The sequence below is a fragment of the Tamandua tetradactyla genome, chromosome 10 (genome assembly GCF_023851605.1).
Source record: "Tamandua tetradactyla isolate mTamTet1 chromosome 10, mTamTet1.pri, whole genome shotgun sequence".
Lineage (NCBI taxonomy): Eukaryota > Metazoa > Chordata > Mammalia > Pilosa > Myrmecophagidae > Tamandua > Tamandua tetradactyla.
The window spans coordinates 20974014-20993131 of record NC_135336.1 but is presented as its reverse complement, the minus strand read 5'-3'; the positions used below and the strand labels follow the sequence as shown (position 1 = coordinate 20993131).

The 19118-nt window shown below is 41.5% G+C and overlaps 1 protein-coding gene and 1 long non-coding RNA gene across 10 annotated transcripts in view; both read left to right on the top strand.

Moving 5' to 3' along the window:
- Positions 1-9259, top strand: part of LOC143648305 (uncharacterized) — a 64414-nt gene extending 55155 nt beyond the window's left edge. The window contains exons 3-4 of the long non-coding RNA XR_013158500.1: positions 5646-5883; positions 6152-9259. This is a non-coding gene — a long non-coding RNA (uncharacterized LOC143648305). The remainder of the gene's footprint in view (positions 1-5645; positions 5884-6151) is intronic.
- KALRN (kalirin RhoGEF kinase) overlaps positions 1-19118 on the top strand; it is a 758640-nt gene that overhangs the window by 119124 nt on the left and 620398 nt on the right. The window lies entirely within an intron of this gene.

The following is a 19118-nucleotide window of genomic DNA, read 5'->3' as shown; positions in this document are numbered from 1 at the left end:
ATCTCATTCTATAGATGAGGAAACTGAGGCCAAAAGGCAAGTGGCATTCATCACATGGGATAGTAGTTTGTCAAGGATAAGATCCCAGGTCTCATGACCCCAAGTCTAGAGGTGTTTGCATGTGTAGACAAATCTGCTTCTCACTTTCAACTTTGCTTCATAATTAGTACCCAAAGCCAGCCAAGAGTTTCTCATAGAATCTGTGAATGTGTTTGTCATAAGCTATTAATCAGGGCCAGTATTTGGGGAAGCATAGCCATAGCCAAAATGTCCCTTGGGCAGGAGCCATGAATCCCCATGGGAGTGGGCTGAGATACATAGTTTTGTTAATAAAACCTTTCCACACCAAGCATGGGTCAGATTCATTGTATGAATACTATGAAGGAGTTATACACAGAGGGAGTTTAATTTTAGTTCAAGCCGATCATCCACTTGCACCTTCTTCAGAAATAGAGGAAGTGAAAGTTATAGTTTTCAAATTACAGTGTTTGCCATAAAGGAAAATAATCTGTTGGAGGGTCATTTTCCTTCTGGACTGTCCTGTGTAACAGCTATTTCTGGCAAATTCTGGACTTCCAATTCAATAAAAGAGGATGTGGAGAGTATGCCTTTTCTCCCCTTTGCCTTGGCTGCATTCGGGAAGGTCCATGTCTGTACCTTCCCCCTCTGGTTTTCCCTGCCCCAGTTGTCTTTCTGAGGCCTGTTGCTCAGGCTGGTCTATCACCAAGCAGTGATGGCTGTGGTGAGGAGCCTATGGGAGCTTCCTGTGACTGTGTTCAAAGCATTTCTCAAGGAAAAGGAAAACCAAAGGAGTCAACCATCCCTCTGTTTCTAGGAGCTCCCTTTCTTCTGTTCATATTTCTCTGAGGAAGGCCTAATGAAACATTTGGAGTTATGCCTTGTAGACTTCAAAATGATTCCACCTCCCCACTCTGGGTTTTGCCCCTCTTTGTTACCTGCATCCCTCCCACTGCTCCTTGAGGTTCCAAGCAGAGTTTTTTTGGCCAAATGGGGAAAGATTGAGAAGGTGAGGGTGTGTTACAGCTCTTCCTTCAGCTTTGTGGCTTTGTGGCTGGTGGCTGGAAGGAGTCTGATGGAAGGGTCAGAACACCCCTCTTGGAAAACTCCCAGTCTAATGGGGGAGATGATAATCACCTGGTCTGGCAGCCTCTGGCATTAAGCAGTGCCTGAGCTGAGGATTGTTTTCTTACCTCTTAGACGCCAGGTCTAGTCCTATGGAAGAGCTACATTGAAAAGAAGTTAGCTCTGAACTGAGGTGGTGATTCTGTCCTCTTTGAACAGACCATTGTCCTTAAGAAGCATTCATGGGTTGATTTGTAAAGCACTCTTGAGCTCTCATTAGCCTATTGGGGATTTTTGTCTGGAGGGGATCTCTGTTCCTGGAATTCACAGAAAGCTCCTCCTGACATGCCCTCTGCGACTCATCACATTAATGGGAAGGGAGGGCTGGAGGCCAGCCAGGGTACTCCTCTCCACGCCATGTCCGGGATGGCTGTATTGATTGCACAGTCTGACGGACGTTACAGCGATAGATGGGGATTCACTTGGCTTTTGCAAGGCTGCTGATAGTGGAGGAATAAAACTCACCCTGGAGGCTGTCTTCTTAACTTGGCTCCCAGCCAGGGCTTCCTTGCCAACCTTACTCTCCCCACCTCCCCACTCCCCCATTCCATCACGCACACCCAACCAGATCTGGCTTCCCTGAATACCACTTAGTCAAACTTCACAAGTGCTTAGAGATCCTTAATGGCTCCTTTTTGTCTGGGCTCGATCCCTACAGGATCAGGTGTATTCACAAAGGTTGCTTTCACAACCTTATCACTGACCAAGCCCACCCTGTACAGTCAAAGCTCATTCTTTTATCAGATGAGCTCTCCTCACAGTCCTCGGAAAATTCCACACCTTTACCCAGACTATCCCCGTACTTATCAACACATCTTCTGAACTCATCTCCACCTGCTCAAATACAGTCCTTCCATCAGTACACGGTTCATGCTTTACCTCCCTGACCATTGGTATATACTTTTTTTTCCTTTTTGAATTCTGTACTTTTAAAGTCATTTATTCACATTTTTGCTTCTCTGTACATCTAGTTGTACAAGAGTTCATTTCTTTACTGTGTGATAAGCCCTCTGATGGCAGGTATCTCTTTAACCTTTAGGGCAATGCTAAAGGTGAAATGAACACACACTGCTTGTTGGGTGAATGGGGAGAAGTGGTTAGTTGATGAAATAATGAACTATTGCCTGACAATTTAGCATTATTTCCTTCTGGACTGGGTGTTTAGGCACTCATTTTATTTTCTTTCTTTCTTTTTTTAATATCCATCATTGTAGTTTATTTATATAGTGGAATACTATATAGCAGTGAAAACAAACTACAATGTGAATAAATCTTCCAAACATAAAATTGACCAAAAAAGAAAATTACAGAAGAATTCATGTAGCATATCATTTTTCTTTAATTTTTTTATTTTTTAAATTTTTATTAAGAAAACCAATCAACATACAATATGAACATTCTTTTTTTATCACATAGTTGTATATTCATCATCAGGATCATTTCTTAGAACAATTGCATCAATTCAGAAGAAGAAATAAAAAGAAAACAGAAAAAAAATTCATACATACCATACCCTTTACCCCTCCCTTTCATTGATCACTAACTTTTCAATCTACTAAATTTATTTTAACATTTGTTCCTTCTATTATTTTTTTATTTTTATCCATATATTTTACTCATCTGTCCATAAGGTAGATAAAAGAAGCATCAGACACAAGGTTTTCACAATCACACAGTCACATTGTGAAAGCTGTATCATTATACAATCATCTTCAAGAGACATGGCTACTGGAACAGCTCTACATTTTCAGTCAGTTCCCTCTAGCCTCTCTGTTAGGCCTTAACTAAAAAGATGATATCTATTTAATACATAACAGTAACCTCCAGGTTAACCTCTGGACTCTGTTTAGAATCTCTCAGCCATTGACACTTTCTTTTGTTTTATTTCACTCTTCCCCCTTTTGGTGGAGAAGGTTTTCTTAATCCCTTGGTGTGAGTCACAGCTCATTCTAGGATTTCTGTCCCACATTGCCAGGAAGATCCACACCGCTGGGAGTCATGTCCCACAAAGAGATGGGGAGGGCAGTGAGTTTGCTTGTCGTGTTGGCTGAGAGAGAGAGGCCACGTCAGAGCAACAAAAGAGGGTCTCTTGGGGGTGCCTCTTAGGCCTAGATTTTAAGTAGACTTGACCTATCCTTTGTGGGGTTAAGTTTCATATGAACAAACCCCAAGACTCGGAGCTTAGCCTATTGCTTTGGTTGTCCCCACTGCTTGTGAGAATATCAAGAATTCTCCACTTGGGGAAGTTGAATTTTCCCCCTTTCTCACCATTCCCCCAAGGGGACTTTTATGCCCTCATTTTAAACTGAGGTGTGGAAGTGTCTTTGGGAGATAGAGGCTTGGGCCTCAGAAAGATTTCCAGCAAAGTAGAATTCAAAGCTGGACTGAGATGGAGAAGGTGCTAGAGGCAGAAATCAAATCAAAGTGAACAAGAAATTTAATTTGGCATACCTTGGACCCCTTATTCTTCAAGGTGCATTCAGGGGAAAGAAATGTTTGTACAACTGTATGTTTCTATGTCTCTCTGTGTCTTCAGTACTGTGAATAATACTGTGGTTCTAATCATAATAAAAAACCTGTCCTTGTCATCCATAATGCAATTCTGACAAGTACTGTGCATGGGCAGATTCACTATTGGGAAGCTTTTGGTCACCTGGATGGAGGTAGCTCATCAAACCCTTGAGCATCTTGAGCATTATGGGAAATCAGAAGGCTGCCTTTGGGCAGTGCCATCCCTACAAGAGGCAGGATGGGGAAATCACAGGCAGGATCTCTGGGATCCTCACATTTTTATGCAGAAGATATCTGGCTAAAATGATCATTAGGAGTAGGAGAGGTATGTATTGGGAAGAGGACATGAAGAAGCGTGGCAGGGAATGTGCTTTGTTGATTTTGTGAAAACATGAATGGGATGTGGGCTTGCTTCATTCAGTATGAGTGGAAGAAGGAGAGAAGAGAAACTGCTTAACGACCCACGTTGGTTTTTGCAGTGAGTGCTGTGCAAGAGAACTGCTGCTTTTTCTGGGCCAATAGGCAGAAAAATATTGAATTTTTCTGGCTATCTGTCCTCAAAGTAAGGGGCATCGCATTAAGTGGAAGGTGGGACAAGAGACAGTTCTGCCATTGAAGAATTTCTGTAGCTACCACTGCTACCCTATTCTTTCTCCTTGTTGGCAACAGAGGTAGTGTGGTATAATAGGTTGCATCCTAGGATCCTGGCCCAGTCGCTGAGCTTCCTTCTCCTTTTTACAAGAGGGTTACAAGGTTAATATGGGCATCAAGGAAAATTGCTTTGTGAGCTTTAAAATGCTATATAATATTGTATTTTACAACCTTCCCCAGGACTGAACAGGAAGATAAGTGTAATATTGGTTCTTTGAAAGTCTGGGAGGCTCACTGACTATGTAAGAAGTAATGTAGATACTGGACACAGTTGACATTCAAATAAATTTGACACTCCAGGTGTTATAGGGCAATGATTTTACTTTGTGGTGAATGCTAATATTTATAATCATTGTGAGGAATTAGTCCTATTTACCAGGACTCAGTTAACAGAATGTATAATTGTTTTTACTTTTGGATAGCTCCAGAAATTCCTTTGGGAGAGTGGGCAATGGTATGACAGTAGTTGGAACTGAAATGAACTGTAAACTGTACTTAATAACATATGGTCTGAAATCAACTGTCCAGCTCTATTCTGTCCCACCTCTGCCCTCATCCCTCCTTCCTCCCTCTGCCACCTTCCCTAAGGCTATTTTCCCTCCTTAGCACTTCCCTTTCTTCTTTTCTTCCTTGCCTTTGGTTTCCAATTTAATGCTTTAACCTTGCGGGCCAAGGTAGGTCATTTGCATCTAATGGGTAGTGCATCTGCATCACAGAAACATGTGAATCTCACATGACCTCTTGTGCTTCACTGAAAATGTCTGTATTGTCACAGATACCAGTCCTATGATTTCAGACTTTGCTCCCAGAGGCAAGAGCCATTTGCTTACCTCCCAAAGCATTTCATTCTGCAGGCTTGTGGGCATCCATAATACAAGGCTTACAAGACCACCAGTCATCTAATTCTTTTAGCTTTAAGCAGCTCTGAAGACCAGAACCACAGGTATAAATACAGTCTAACTTCCTCCCCATTTCTGGGAGTCCTCATGGGTTGAAAGTCAGAAAATAACTCAGAAAGTGGCCTAAAGATGATAAATTGGATTGAGAAATTGTTTCATTTTAGAACAAAATGAAGAGTTCAAGGTTTGGTATTCAACTCTTAGAACCTGTGTTCTGCTCCCTCTAATCATCTCTGAAAGTGATGCAGAAGAACAATGTCTAATATAAAACTGCCCATGGTGACAGATGATTTTGACTGATGCCAGGCACAACTCTCATATGTGACAGCTACATGCGTTTCTGCTTTTTGAAAGGGCAGGCAGTTTCCACAGTGGGGCTGGGAGAAAGAAAAATTCAGTGCCTTCTTTGTAGGCTTCTTCTTGTTGAATTTTGCTCCACAGGTTGGAGGACAAATTCCAGTCCTCCTAACTAGGCCTTAAAATTCTTGGTGGAGTGGACAGTCGCTGGAACCTGTGGAGAGTTAAAAAGCAAGGAGCTCACTGCCTTATGTGGTCAGGAGAGGCAGGAGTACCAGCCAGTGTGAAGCTGTGGGAAATGGAAGGAAGCTGGAACCCAGATCCTTATGACCTTTCACTTTGAGATCCACAAAGGGAAAAAGAGATGTGTTCTTACTGAAAGGTAAGAGTTTATATTTAACTGAACTCAATATTATAGTCTGTTTTGGGCCAGTGTCATTTCCATAATGTATGTAAATCATATTTGAATTCTCATGAATTCATTCTTTGAAGCAAAGCACATACCCAGCCTGACTCCTGAGCTGGGACTTTCAGAGCTGGAATACTACTTAGTGCCCTCTGAAGGGGCCATTGTTAGATTTATATGTGATGGATAAGGTTGTTTAGAAACTAGAGAGGCACTAACTACAATTTGTCCTTTTTCTCCTTAGCAAAATGGAACCTCCTTCATTCACATGGAATCCCTTCTTCACTGCAGGTTATTTCAAGGGAAATGAGGAAACATGACTTCCAAATGCCATGAAATGAAGTATGTGTGTCTAAATGAGATGGGTATGACTGAATACATCTTCAAATGTGGGAAGTGTCCGTGGACATTAAACAACCCTTTGTGAGTGAAATGTGTTCCGTGATGGAGATAATACTATACTGGTACCTCCTTCTAGTGCTCCAAATCCCTAATTCCTCCTGCTTCTGCTTCTGAAATGGCAGCATCCTCAGTAGGACTAACACAGGAGACACATGCAAACAATCTGAAGTCTGTCTAACTGCATTAAAAAATGAAATTCATAGATATGATGATGTTTGAAGATTAGAAAGGAATACAAAGAGCAATGTGTTCTCCTGGTGTGCTACACCTAGGACTTGGAAATATGAATTGTCTAGATTTTATGTGAGCTTCAACCATGAGTCTGGAAGATACTCTTGGCAAATCTCTTGAAAGCAAGAACATGAACATGGTAATTGAAATGATCCACAAAGAGCAAGCGGCTCCTGCAGGGCTTGGTCACTCACGCAATGACGGAATTATGGGTAATGTGCTGATTTTGTTGAGCCAGCTTTTGTGTTTTCAGAAGCATTCAGAATAGAAGAACAGGCACGCATGGCATATGTGAAGTCTTACAGAGAAGGAATAATAAAGTATTTGCTTTGGTAAATCACCTTGCAAATGATGTGAAAACACCTTGGAGAAAAATGTCCTCATCTATTGCATCCCATAGTCATGCCTCTCATAGCGTAAATCTATCAATGACATTAAATATATTTTTGTTGGTGTTCTTTATCGATATATACTCCAGAAAATATGGAGGAGAGCAAAATAGGTTCTAAAGCATGTGATAGGTTCTGGAATTAGAGCTGCATAAAAAAATAAGGAAAAATTATATAAGATATAAGAAGAAATGTATAAATACTACCACAGGACACTGAATTATTTTGAGACTTTTGCTTGGGTTGGGAAAAGTTGGATACATCAATAAAAAAGACATAGAGAGGCTATAGAAAAACTAGATAGCGTAGACTAGTGATGTCCTTTTGGGAGTTTAAATCAAAATAAGTTACTCAAGAAAAACTAAAACCTGAGGACTTAAAGGACTCCAAAATATAGTTTCACACATTAGAAAGATATCCCAGTTCTGGGAGCCCTGAGCTCCAATCCAGATAGATGTAGAGTTCTGGATCTATTCTGAGAAGGTCTCAAGATACTTTCAGAGGATTTCTGGCTTAAGAAAGCATGCTAATGATTGTCGCAATGAACCTTTTCCCTTTAAAGTCAGAAATTACCATCTCCTGGCCATGTACTCATATTTCTCACCTACAGCTGAAGTTGGCTCTATGCCAACTTTGAAGCTCTGCCCTCCTTTCCCTATATGTAGGATTGCTCATGGTCCACCTGACCTATTTTTAGTGCCTGAGGATTAGCTTCTAAGTGTGCTTGACCCAACCTTGGCCAAGCTCTGTTTACTTAGTTGCAACATTTGCTTGCTGCAGGGAGCCATTTCAGCTTTCATCATAGCCCCTGCTGATTAACACACAGTCCAGCAGGGACCCAACCTCTTCAGTGATCATCGTGAGCAGCAAGAAACACTGTTTTTGAAGTAGCCGCCGAGCTCACATTTAAATTTACAGTCAGTCCCTGTAGTGCTCAGATTGAACAGTGACCTTGCCTGAGACATCCCTTCCCTTTACCTCTGCTTCACATGAATTCACGGCATTTAAAAAATCAGTGCACTTCCTCCAACTTGTACGGGGAAAGTAAAGTGAAAGATTTCATCAAGAAATGGAGAAGAACCACATTGTTGGCCATTACTGCTGCATGAATCTTGGATCCAGCGCTCAAAAGCAGCAAAATGAGTGCAGATGGCACTGCTGCTACATGTGCCTGGCTTACCTTTAAAACAAGCAGCATATTCTAAACCTTCATTTTTGGAAAGGTATTTTTAAGTGCCGACTCAAAAAATACTCAGGTGTTTGATTCTAGAATAGAGCCGGGAATTCTGTCCTACAAATGTCTCCTGCAATTTGGGTAAAGACGCAGTTGACTGTGTCTCTTGTTCCAAAAACTCTTCCATCTTCTGGAAGCTTGAGAAAGATATGGGTCCACAACCTGAGATATTTGTCTTGAACAAAACCTGTAGTTTTTAAGAAAAGCAAACTTTTCTTAAAATGAGCAAGCTCACAATTTACAGAAGCCTTTGGAACTATCAAAATAAAGCCTCAGAAGCAGCAATAACTCTAGAGGTTGTTAACTAAAGGTAAATCCTGAAAAATAAAGTTCTACATGCCAAAAACCATATTTGATTAGTTTGGGCTTTTATTTTCCTTCATTTTATTCTTTTATATTTCACTGTTAAGTGTTCTTTCTCTATCTACTCAGTATTGGGCCAGAAGGCCAGGTAGAGAAATTAGGATGGCTTTCCTATTTGAGTATTAGAAAAAAAGTAGTGTGGAGTGGTAGAAAGAGCTCAGATTCTGTCTTTGCTTCTAACCCTGGGTAACCTTTGCCTTGTCATCCACTGTTCCTGGCCTGTTTATTTTTATTAGTAAAGTAAAGGTGCTCCCTACGATACCATTCTGGTTCTAAAATCTGTGAACTCTGTATTATCACAGACTGAAGAACCAGAGGTCAGAGAGAATGGAAACTTATAACTCATTGTAACATTGTTCAGAACTCTAAATGCAAATGCATGCAATTACTTTGTTATCATTGCCTGAATATATTATACTTTAAAATACTGTATTCTAAGATCTTTAGAATTTTTAGAAATCTTTAGGAAAATAAATGTCACTGCTTGTCTAAAACACTTCAGGGCCCCTCATGGCAAGGCTGTAGGTGAGAAATGTGAATGCATGGCCAGGAGGTGTCCAGCCCGGGAGTAGTCGTCTAATACCATCACCCAAAAAAAAACTTTGAAATATAACAATACCTGCTTGTTCCGCACCCTTACCTTCTCACTCTCCAGAATTCTGATCTGAGTGGTCTGGTGTGAGGCCTGAGGACCTATATATTTTTTTAGGGGTGGGGAGGAGTGCGGGGGAGTGCAGAGGCAGGAGAGATGTGCATGCACTGGGAATTGAACCTGGGTCTCCCACATGACAGATGAGAATTCTACCACTGAACCACCGTTGCACCCTCCTGAGGACCTGTATTTTAAGAGCCAAGGTTGAGAACCACTGGCCTACAAAATAAAATTCATTTCTAAAAGCTAGTGTATAAGATCCCACTGTTGACTTTGACCTACTCAGCCTTCATGCAGTGGACCCTCAAACTTGCCACCTGTTTCATACATGTTGTTTCACACTTGTACACTTTTATGCCTGCTGTTATGGTCTATGCTTCCATCGCCCCAAGAAGCCTAGTCTTTCTTGATCCTATTCCTGCTGTGTATGCTTTTTTATTAGTATAGCTCCTATGATACTTCATAATGGTCTACTTTGCAATCATTTGGCTTGTATTGTGACTATTTTATCTATAATTGTATTGTGCATATTTGTATTCATAAATTTAATCATCTCTCTTTCATACTTAAAACTGCCGGTGACTTCCCATTGCATTAAGAATAGCGTCCAGACCTCTCACCTTGGTCTGTGAGGCCTTACATAATTTGAACCTGCTGTTTTCAGACTTCTCCTACCACTTCCCACTGGTTCACTTCACTCTGGCCTTACCAGCCTTAAACATGTCAAACACATTCTCATCTCAGGGCCTGTATACATTCTGTTCCTTCTGCCTGGATGTCTTCCCTCATCCTTTCCTTTGCTTTAGCTCAAATATCAACTCGAATGGCCTTTCCTGACCACTCTAGCTAAAATAACACCCCCCCACCACCATCCCACCCTTCATACTCTACTGCTTTTATGTTCTCTAAAAAACTTGTACTATCTGAGTTTATATTATTATTGTGTACACTGAAAGATACTTTGTCTGCCTGATAGGGGGTCAATAAATATTGAGTGGGTGAATGTTACTTGTCTCCTCTATATGATAATGATAGGTCAAGTACAGCGACTGGATAGAAAGTGGTCAATAAGTGCTGAACACTTGATGAATGAATGATCGTATATCATAAATATTTCTCCTTAGCAAGATGACCAAAGATCTCTAAATAATACGAGCAAAAATTAGTCTGACATACATTTCCATTTTTCTTAATTTCCAGCTTTAAAAAAAAGAGAGGAAATGTTTTTTTAGAAGACTTTGAATGGAATTTTTGCCTAGAATCCCCAAATTTAAACCTTATACCATTGATCTAAACTAATATGAGAGGAAAACAGATGCTTCTTGAATGTCTAAATTCAGGGACTTTCTAAAGAGGCCACTGGACAAGTAACAATGGAGTGTGGGAGGAACAGAGAATGAACTCGGTGCCTCATGGGGTCCTGCATTGCTCTTTTCCTACAGTTGACTCCCCACTTACAGGTCTTTGTGAAGTCACTGAGGAGAGGACTCTGCTTGCTGACGGTATGGGTGATGGTTGTAATTTCTTCCACTCAGTGTGTCACTTACCCTATAATATGCATAGGTAGAGAATAATTGGGAAGGTTGTTAGAAACCTTTTGGGAGCAAGTATGGGAGCAACATTGGATTCCCTAGAGAACACAGGGAATGTATCAGGTATAATCTGAGGAGAAAGGTTTAGCAAGCCCGTTTTCTCATCTGTAAAATGAAGTACTTGAACTAGACAGTTTTTAGGGACTCCTCTGATTTTCAGCCTGCTCAATTGCTAAGAATTTTTAGGCATTTTGTTATTGAAATGATTAACATCCATATTATATGCAAAAGTTAATCCAATTAGCCTTTTCTTCATGTGATTCTTTCATGGATGCATATGCCACGTATACTCTGTAAAACACCATTCATCTCTTTGGTCTGTGGGACACCACAGAGTGAACTGAGGTAGTAAATTACCATTGCAGAGAAGTCTGGTTTGAACACTATAGAGCTTCATTGTTCCATATAGTAACCACTAGCTACATGTGGTTATTAAAATTTAAATCAGTTAAAATTAAATAAAATGGAAAATTTAGCTTCATAGTCACATTAGCCATATTTTTAGAGATCAGTGGCCACGTGTACCATATTGGACACTGCAGATATGCACATTTCCATCTTTGAAGAAAGTTCTATCGGACAGCACTGCTGTGAAGGACAGCCCTGCCAAGTGCGAGAAATGTATAGAGAGAGCTGTTAAGGCCTTACCCATCTCTAAGGCTAAATGATTCTGTAGTCTCTGTATTAGAAAGGTCTTATTCTTGCTCTTCTTTTGCTGAAAGTCTTTGGTTTCCAAAGATGCTGAGGCTGGTAGAGAGGGACAAAACACCTGCAGAGTTGCTTTCTGCCTGAGGACATTGCCATTCACCTCAAGAAATGCAGTGAGAATAAGAGATGATGAGATGATAGTGAAAAGCCCTTTAAAAAAGTTGAAGTGTTACATGAGCATAAGGCATGATGATTAAGTGAATGCATCAGATACAAACGCAACTTGGCCCTGGCCTCTCCTTGACTTCCATTCCTACAAGCCCATCAAAGTGAAGTTGGATTTGAAACACTAGAATTTGGTTGCTATTGGCAACTGAGTCTCTGCCTTGTCTAAGTCATGGGAACTTGGGTTTATGGAGAATGTGGGAGAGTTCAAGGAAGGACAAGGAGATCAAGGAGAATCATATTTGCAGTAGCTTTAAGGGAGCTTCTGAGGTGGTACAGTGTGGGGGTGGGGGTGGGGGTGGGGTGCTTGAATCAGAACTCAGCCAGATTTGAAAAATATGGAAAACACCCTGGAGAGAAGATTAATGATGCTACCTACTTTCTTAGGTGAAGCATGAGCTCATTGAAAGGGTGACTCTTTGACTACCTCTCTGAATGTCTCCTGATTGTCTGACATTCTCTCTGCTTTCTCTAATGTCTTTTCATTATGGTCTGAACTCCTGTAATGATAGCATAGTATGTTAAATATTATAGAAAAGGTACCACTTTGAAGAATGTGCAACTTAGTCTACATATCCTTTCATTTGGATTAGGTCTTAGTGGGCCTCTAATGGAAAGAGGACTCAACGGAGGCAGCCCCGTTAGTCATCATTGTCAACTCTATTGCTGAGCACATGACACTGTGCTGGGAGCTGTGGGAAACCAATGACAAAGACACAGACTCTGTCCTTGAGTAGATGGACACCCAAATACAGGCAGATATATTTAGAGTACACACTAAGAGACTACAACCCTAAATGTTGACTCTTGGGTGGAAGTTGTGGGCTTTTGAGTCGCATGGATCTTATTGGCTATGTGATCATAGGCTCTATGAGCCTCAATTTACTTATGTGTAATATGGAAATAATGCCTTATAGTGATGTTGTGGGATGAAAATTTTGAGAAGGCTTGGCACATTGAGACACTTAATAAATGTTATTTTCCTTCCATTTATGAGGACTCTGCAAATATTTGGATGAAAGTGTCAGCGATTGTGGGGAATCTCATGCCTTGAAATTGGGAACCTATCCACTCTACTAAGCTTGGGGTTTTTGTGATGTTGGAAAGATAGGGTAAGGGAAGATGGGCTTGGTTTACTGGTGCAGACTCTCTCTATAAGGTAAGATCTCATATTATGAAGGAGGCTGTCTTTTTACTACTGAGCCAGTGGTTGACATTTTAGCAGATTTAGCTTCTACCAGCTGTGGCCTCCAGTTGGATAGGGATTGATATGTATAGACAGTCTACAACTATCAGTGCAGTGAATCCTAGGGACTGATGGAGGGGCAATGTCTCTACTTTTACTTGGAGAGGATTTCCCTATATCTCCCTGGTGCCTCATGTTCATTAAAATACTGCTACAATCAATGGTATGGATGGGGATTTAGTTCAGTACTTCAATTTCTCATATCAGTCTAGGAAGTGAGGGTATATGTATGAGAGAGAGAGAAGGGAGGAGTTTTGAACAACAGCAGATTAACTTTCCTGTCAGTAGTGAACCAGGCAGTAGAAGAGATGGAGGATAATTCTCTTTGGAACTCTGGCTTGGCATGGATGTGAGAGCACAGCCTTGCTGGTGTAGGTCTCATGAAATTAGGATTGGAGAGCTTTTCTTCCTCTTAAGAAACTGGAGAAGGAGGTGAGAACTGCTTTGAAGTAGGAACAGTAGAAGAGGTAAATTCCATTTGTGACACAGAGAGGAAGATTGACTTGATTAAAACTCAACCAAAAGTATTTTAGTAATTCCCTTCTCAGAAAATACCTTGAGAGTCTTAGTTGACTGTCCAGTTGTTCAGAAGATGTACTTGAGATTGGCAGTAACAACAAAAATGAAAACAAACAAGCAGACAAAAATTGACATAGGGCTCTAGTTCTTCACTTTTGTCTTTAACCAAAAATTTCAAGCTTCAAGATGTGCCTTTATCCCAAGAAAACTTTGGCTCCTTTTTTGTAAATCACAAACTTTTCTCTGATGGTATTTTTCTTTCTTGAGTATGGTGGAGTGTGGTGAACCCCTGGGAAGGAGTTTTTCATTCAGTCAATAAACACTGTTTACTAAATACCATATTGGGCACATTCCATCTGTTATGTCCCTTTCATTTTCATAACAACCACATGTCTGTGTATGCAGAATCCCAGTTCTATGGATTAAGAAACTGAGGCTCAGAGATGTGAAGTGTTTTCGCTAGGGTCACACAGCTGCTGAATAAGTGGTGGTGCTAGTACTAGAACCTCAGATCTGACTTCAGTACCAGACCATGGAGGGCCCTTGAATGTCTGAGTTTTGAATTATTATTTTAGAAGACAACAGGGAGTTGTTGACTGTGACCACCAGCTTCATATATGAGAAAAGATATTTTGTTCTTGAGTATACAGAGAGAAGTTGTAGATCAATAAAAGCAGGCTCTAACCCCTCCCATTTTTATGTCTCTTATTAAGCCCTTGGGCTTGGTTCCTCTTTATGCAGTTGAAACTGTATGTGTTCTCTGGTTCCAGGCTTAGGATTTTTGTAGAGTCTCACAGCTTGAATACCACTAGCTGCCTTGCCTAAGACATGCTTCATAATCTCCTGCAGTTTTCATACCCTTGATGCCACCCCAATTCTCAGAAGCCATGGGTTTGTGCTTTGGAGTGATCCTCTAAAGTGATTTGGGAAATTGTATCCCAAACCTTTTTTTTTTTTTTTTTTTTAAACATTTTCTTGTTTTATTGTATTCTGTTTCTCCGTTTTTGTTACATGGGCTGGGGCCGGGAATCGAACCGAGGTCCTCCGGCATAGCAGGCAAGCACTTTGCCCGCTGAGCCACCGCGGCCCGCCCCCAAACCTTTTTGCTCCATGTTGCCCATTTATTCACACATCTGTCCACCCAGTAACATGCTGTGGTGCTTACTAGACTGCACACCTTACATTCTGCCTCGTATTATCACCGTTTGGGGTTTTGGTCTATTGACATCTGCATTCTGTGAGTTCTTTGAGAGTAGATTCCTCAGTATCTATGAATATCACAGCACAATTCTGGGCCTGTAGGATACACTGCATATATATATATACAGAATACAGGAGTAAGAACCTCCTGATAACCTCAGCTGCATAGATAGGTGGGCACTGCCAAGAGGAGTAGGTGAAGAAAGCATTCCTTAGAAGTAGAGGGAAGTTGTATCAGTTATCCTTTGCTGTGTAACAAGTACACCCCAAAGCTTGGTGGCTTTAAAATGACAACTGTTTATTTGCTCACAATTCTGTGGATCACCGATTTGGCTTGGGATCAGCTAGGCAGTTTTGCTGTTGCTCTCATCTGAAGTCACTCATCTAGCTACTGTCATTTGACAGCTTGAGAGAGGCTTGACAGGTTAAGATGGCTTCACTCACTCATACATGTCTAGTGGTTCTTGCTGGCTTTCAGGTGGGTGCCTTTAATCTACCAGAAGACCAGACTGAACTTCTTTATATGATAGCAGAAATCTTCCAAGAAGACAAGAGCAATAACTGCACAACCTCTTGAAATTGAACTGACAAGTCATATAGCATCTCTTTTGCTGTATTGAATTGGTCAAAAGAAGTTGCATGCCAGCAAAGCTCCAGGAGGGAAGGAAACAGACTCCACTTCTTGATGGAAGGAGAGGCAAAGTCACAGTGCGAAAGAGTGTTGAAACATAGATGGGATGACTTGATGTGGCCATTTTTATAAGCAATATTCTACAGAATGACTTCTGTTTCTCTGATCCTCCTTTCAGTTTGAACTACATGTACCCTGAAAAATTCCTACCTATACAAATGAAATTGGTTTGGATTCTTAGATGGTTTAATAACTGTAAGCAATTGCCATCAGATTTTATTCAGCAATTCACCAATTGCTGAATAAAATCATCTTCCTGGAGGTTCTAGAAAAGGTTTTCATGGGTGTCCTCAAAATCTCGTACTATCATAGGTGCTTGGACTCTTGGTGAGGAAGGTAGCTTAGCAGGGTGGAAAAAGCATGGGTTTGGGAGTTGGGCTGATGTGGATTCAGATAGTTCACTCTTAGTATTGACTGGCTATGTTGTTTTGGGTAGGTTACTTGGATTTTATTTTCCTCATCCATAAAATGAGTATATCTATTTTGTGTGATTGATATGAGGAGTCATTTATACAACAGTGGGTGATGATGTTTCAAGAATAATTAGAGTATACTCTAAGGGCACCATAAACTCAGGTCCCTCATTCAGATCTCCTATGCATCAAGTCCATCCTGTACCCTGCCTGTCCACTGTCTCCCCACCCCCATTTGCCTTCACTTTACTTTGGCACACTGGCCAAATATGTCATGAGTTTCCATAGTTTTCTTGTCTTACTCTGTCATGATTGCTGTGAGTGGGGAAGGTCAGAATAGGTCCCCCTTGTTAACCCTACAGAAGAGAAGTTTAAGAAAACCAGGTAGATAGTCTACAGTTCTGCTGGGGTACTGAATGGAATGGCCAGCAATTATGTACAAAGAATCTGGTCACTGCTCTAGGATTTGGGTGTGGAGTTCAAATGTAGAAGACCTGGGTCTTGGACCCCATTTGTCTACATTACTAGCTCTTTTAACTTTTCTGAGCCTAACTTTCCTTATCTGTAGATTGGGGATTAGAATTTTGTGTTGTAAGTTAATTGAGAATAGGAGAGAAAAATTGCAATGAGCCTAGCCGAGTTCCTGGAACATAGGAACATGATAAATGGCAGCTTTGTGATTGTTCTCAACCCTTTCAACTCTGTGCATTTCTGCTGCCTGAGTGCTGGGGCTGTGCTCCCTACTCAGCTGCTGAAGCAGGAAGTGATGGAGTGAGAGCATTCCATGGACTGCTAATGGGTACAGGGTTTTTATTTAAGGTAGTAAAAAGTGTTTTGGAACTAGTTAGAGGTGATGGTTTTTAACATTATGATTGAACTAAATGTCTCTGAATAGTACACTTTACTGATTAATTTTATGTTACATTAATATTACCTAAATAAAAAAAAGATACATACATAAAACCTCCTGAATAAATGGTAAAAAATGGAAGGGAAAACCCCCCAACAGAACAACCATTCCATTCTTCTAATGACCTACCTCCTGGGACATGACAACTATATTTCTGAAAAGCTGTATGTCACGTGAATTTTTATAAATTGAATCTTACTTCCTCATTGACTGATCTGGTCATTGATCTTAGTCTAAGAGTTTCTTGGAAAGCGTATGCAATGGAAATGAGCAGAGCGTCCGCAATCAGCTTCCACCCCCATTGTCACGCTAGCCAGGAAGCTGGGCTTAGAGAGATGAAGTAAATAAGTTACCCAGGGTCACACAATTAGTAAGCCACAGAGCTGGGGAACTCACACTATCTGATCCTGATGAAAACAGCAGGAAGACTCGACAAAAATATCATAGTTAATATGGGGGGTAGGGCAGGGTTGAAACATGAGGTCGTTTTATTTCCTTTTTTCTTTGTTTTCCTATTTATTGTAATGGCTACAATAAATTTCATAAAGAAAGAAGTAAATTTAAGAAGAGAAATGTTGGGAGAGCAGAGCCTAAGTAGTGGCCTATGTTTAGATTATCAGGTGTGTCAGAATGTTATGAATGTAGTGGACAAAAGGCAGTTGGAATTGGGAGTAGAAGCTGACCCTTCAAGGATAGAACTACCTTGTAGAAGGGATATTAAGCTGATCTGAAGTTTTTAGGGAGGTGGGGGTAGGCAGGCAACAAACCTTTGCATTGAAGTTTTCCTCAACTTCCCTTGTCTTTTGCCTTGGACTCTAGGCCTAGGGATAATTGTGGGGTGGGGTGAGGGTGTGGTATGCAGGAGGGAAGGGGCCAAGAGTTCCTGTTCTTTTGAATGGCCACATCTCTGCGCCAACTGGAGAGACCAGGGCAAGACCTCAGAAATCCCCAGGAGGAAAGGGATGAAGGTTTACGACAGGGCTTTGGGAGAAAATATGTAAAGCTTGTTATTAATATTGTGAAATGCAAAATACCATACCATTCATCATTGCCAAGGAGTTCCTGATGTTTGGGTAGACTTTTTGCAGCAGTGAGTTGGGAACTTTTTAAAAAAAGGCGTTTGTCTACTTTATGCACAAGGCTTACTTGCTTTTCAGTTGCTGCCAAATTCCCTTCAGGCTTGGTTGTTTCTCCTGGGTCCCTCCACCAGAAATTCCCAAGGTAGGCACCCTTCTTGGAGCCAGCTGTGCCCCTGCTCCGCTCCCAGTATGTCAGGTTATTGGGCAAAGTGCCCAGAAATACGAAATCGCAACTGCCTCACCAGAGAAGGGTACAAGTGCAGGATTCCCCCTCGAGCCTCTATGCATGTGGCCTGGTGCTGAGTCTGTGCCAGCTCCCTCTGCAAGAGCAGGCCTGACCAGATATCTGGTCAGCAGAGCACATCCAGAGAACGGGAGCTTTTCCACATGATGGGGCCAGGTAGCCTGCAGGTGTGTGGAAGGTTTCCAACTAGTGGGCTCTGGGGACATAGGCACATGTATGAACAGAGAATATTGTTGCTGAGGTCTGTTCCAGAGCTCAGGCTCTCTGCTTTTGCTTCCTGATGATATGAAGAAGAGGTAGGGTAAGTCACAACAACCATCTCACTTGATGATCCAGAGATTCGTGGCACCCCATAGTGAATGGAGGTCTGGACACTTGTTATGCATTCTTACCCCTGTTCATTTTTGTTGATTCCCATTTAAGACAAATGGAAAAGAGATAGACGTTACCTTTAATATGTGCCTAACTGACAAAAACCCTATAGACATTGAATGCATCCCTTTATTTGAGGAATATATCAGTGACTACCTGCCAACTTGTCTGCTCAGCCCTCATGACATGCCTTGAAAGAGAGATGCAGGTCCTGCACTTCCCATTGCAGGAGTATGGGACGGCAGATTGTGGGAGTGTGAACCAGGGTCCAGAGAGCACACGAAGCATATGTAGTTGGAAATCAGAGGTGGGCATTGACCTCTGAAGGTAGATGAGTTTGTGGTCAGAGACTCACTTAGAAGCCTCCTTCAGGATTCTCAGAGTCCCCTGTCTGTCAAAGCTCTTCTTCCGATCATGGTTTCAGGTCTTGTAATCCTTGTAAGGGAAGATGTTTGGAGAATGGCTTTGTTGTTTGAGCTAGTCACCATTTTCCGAGTTGAGAAAATAGTAGGAGGATTTAAATCCCAGAGGAGACTCCTTTTCTGCCCAGTCAGTCTATGTGGAGAAGTTGTGTTGTCCTCCTAAGGGAAGGGGGCAGTTGGCAGGACCCCCATGCCCTATGGCCCTGAGCCAGCTTAGCTTTTGTTGCCATGAAAACAAATGTTGAGGGTGAGGCAAATCTGTGGGGCTCTGCAACTGGCAGACATTGCCTGGCTCTGTGTGCAGCCAAGGAAGGCTTCAGTTCCGTGCTTCCTGTACTATGTACAGTGAGACATGTGGAATAACAATATACCAAGTTCT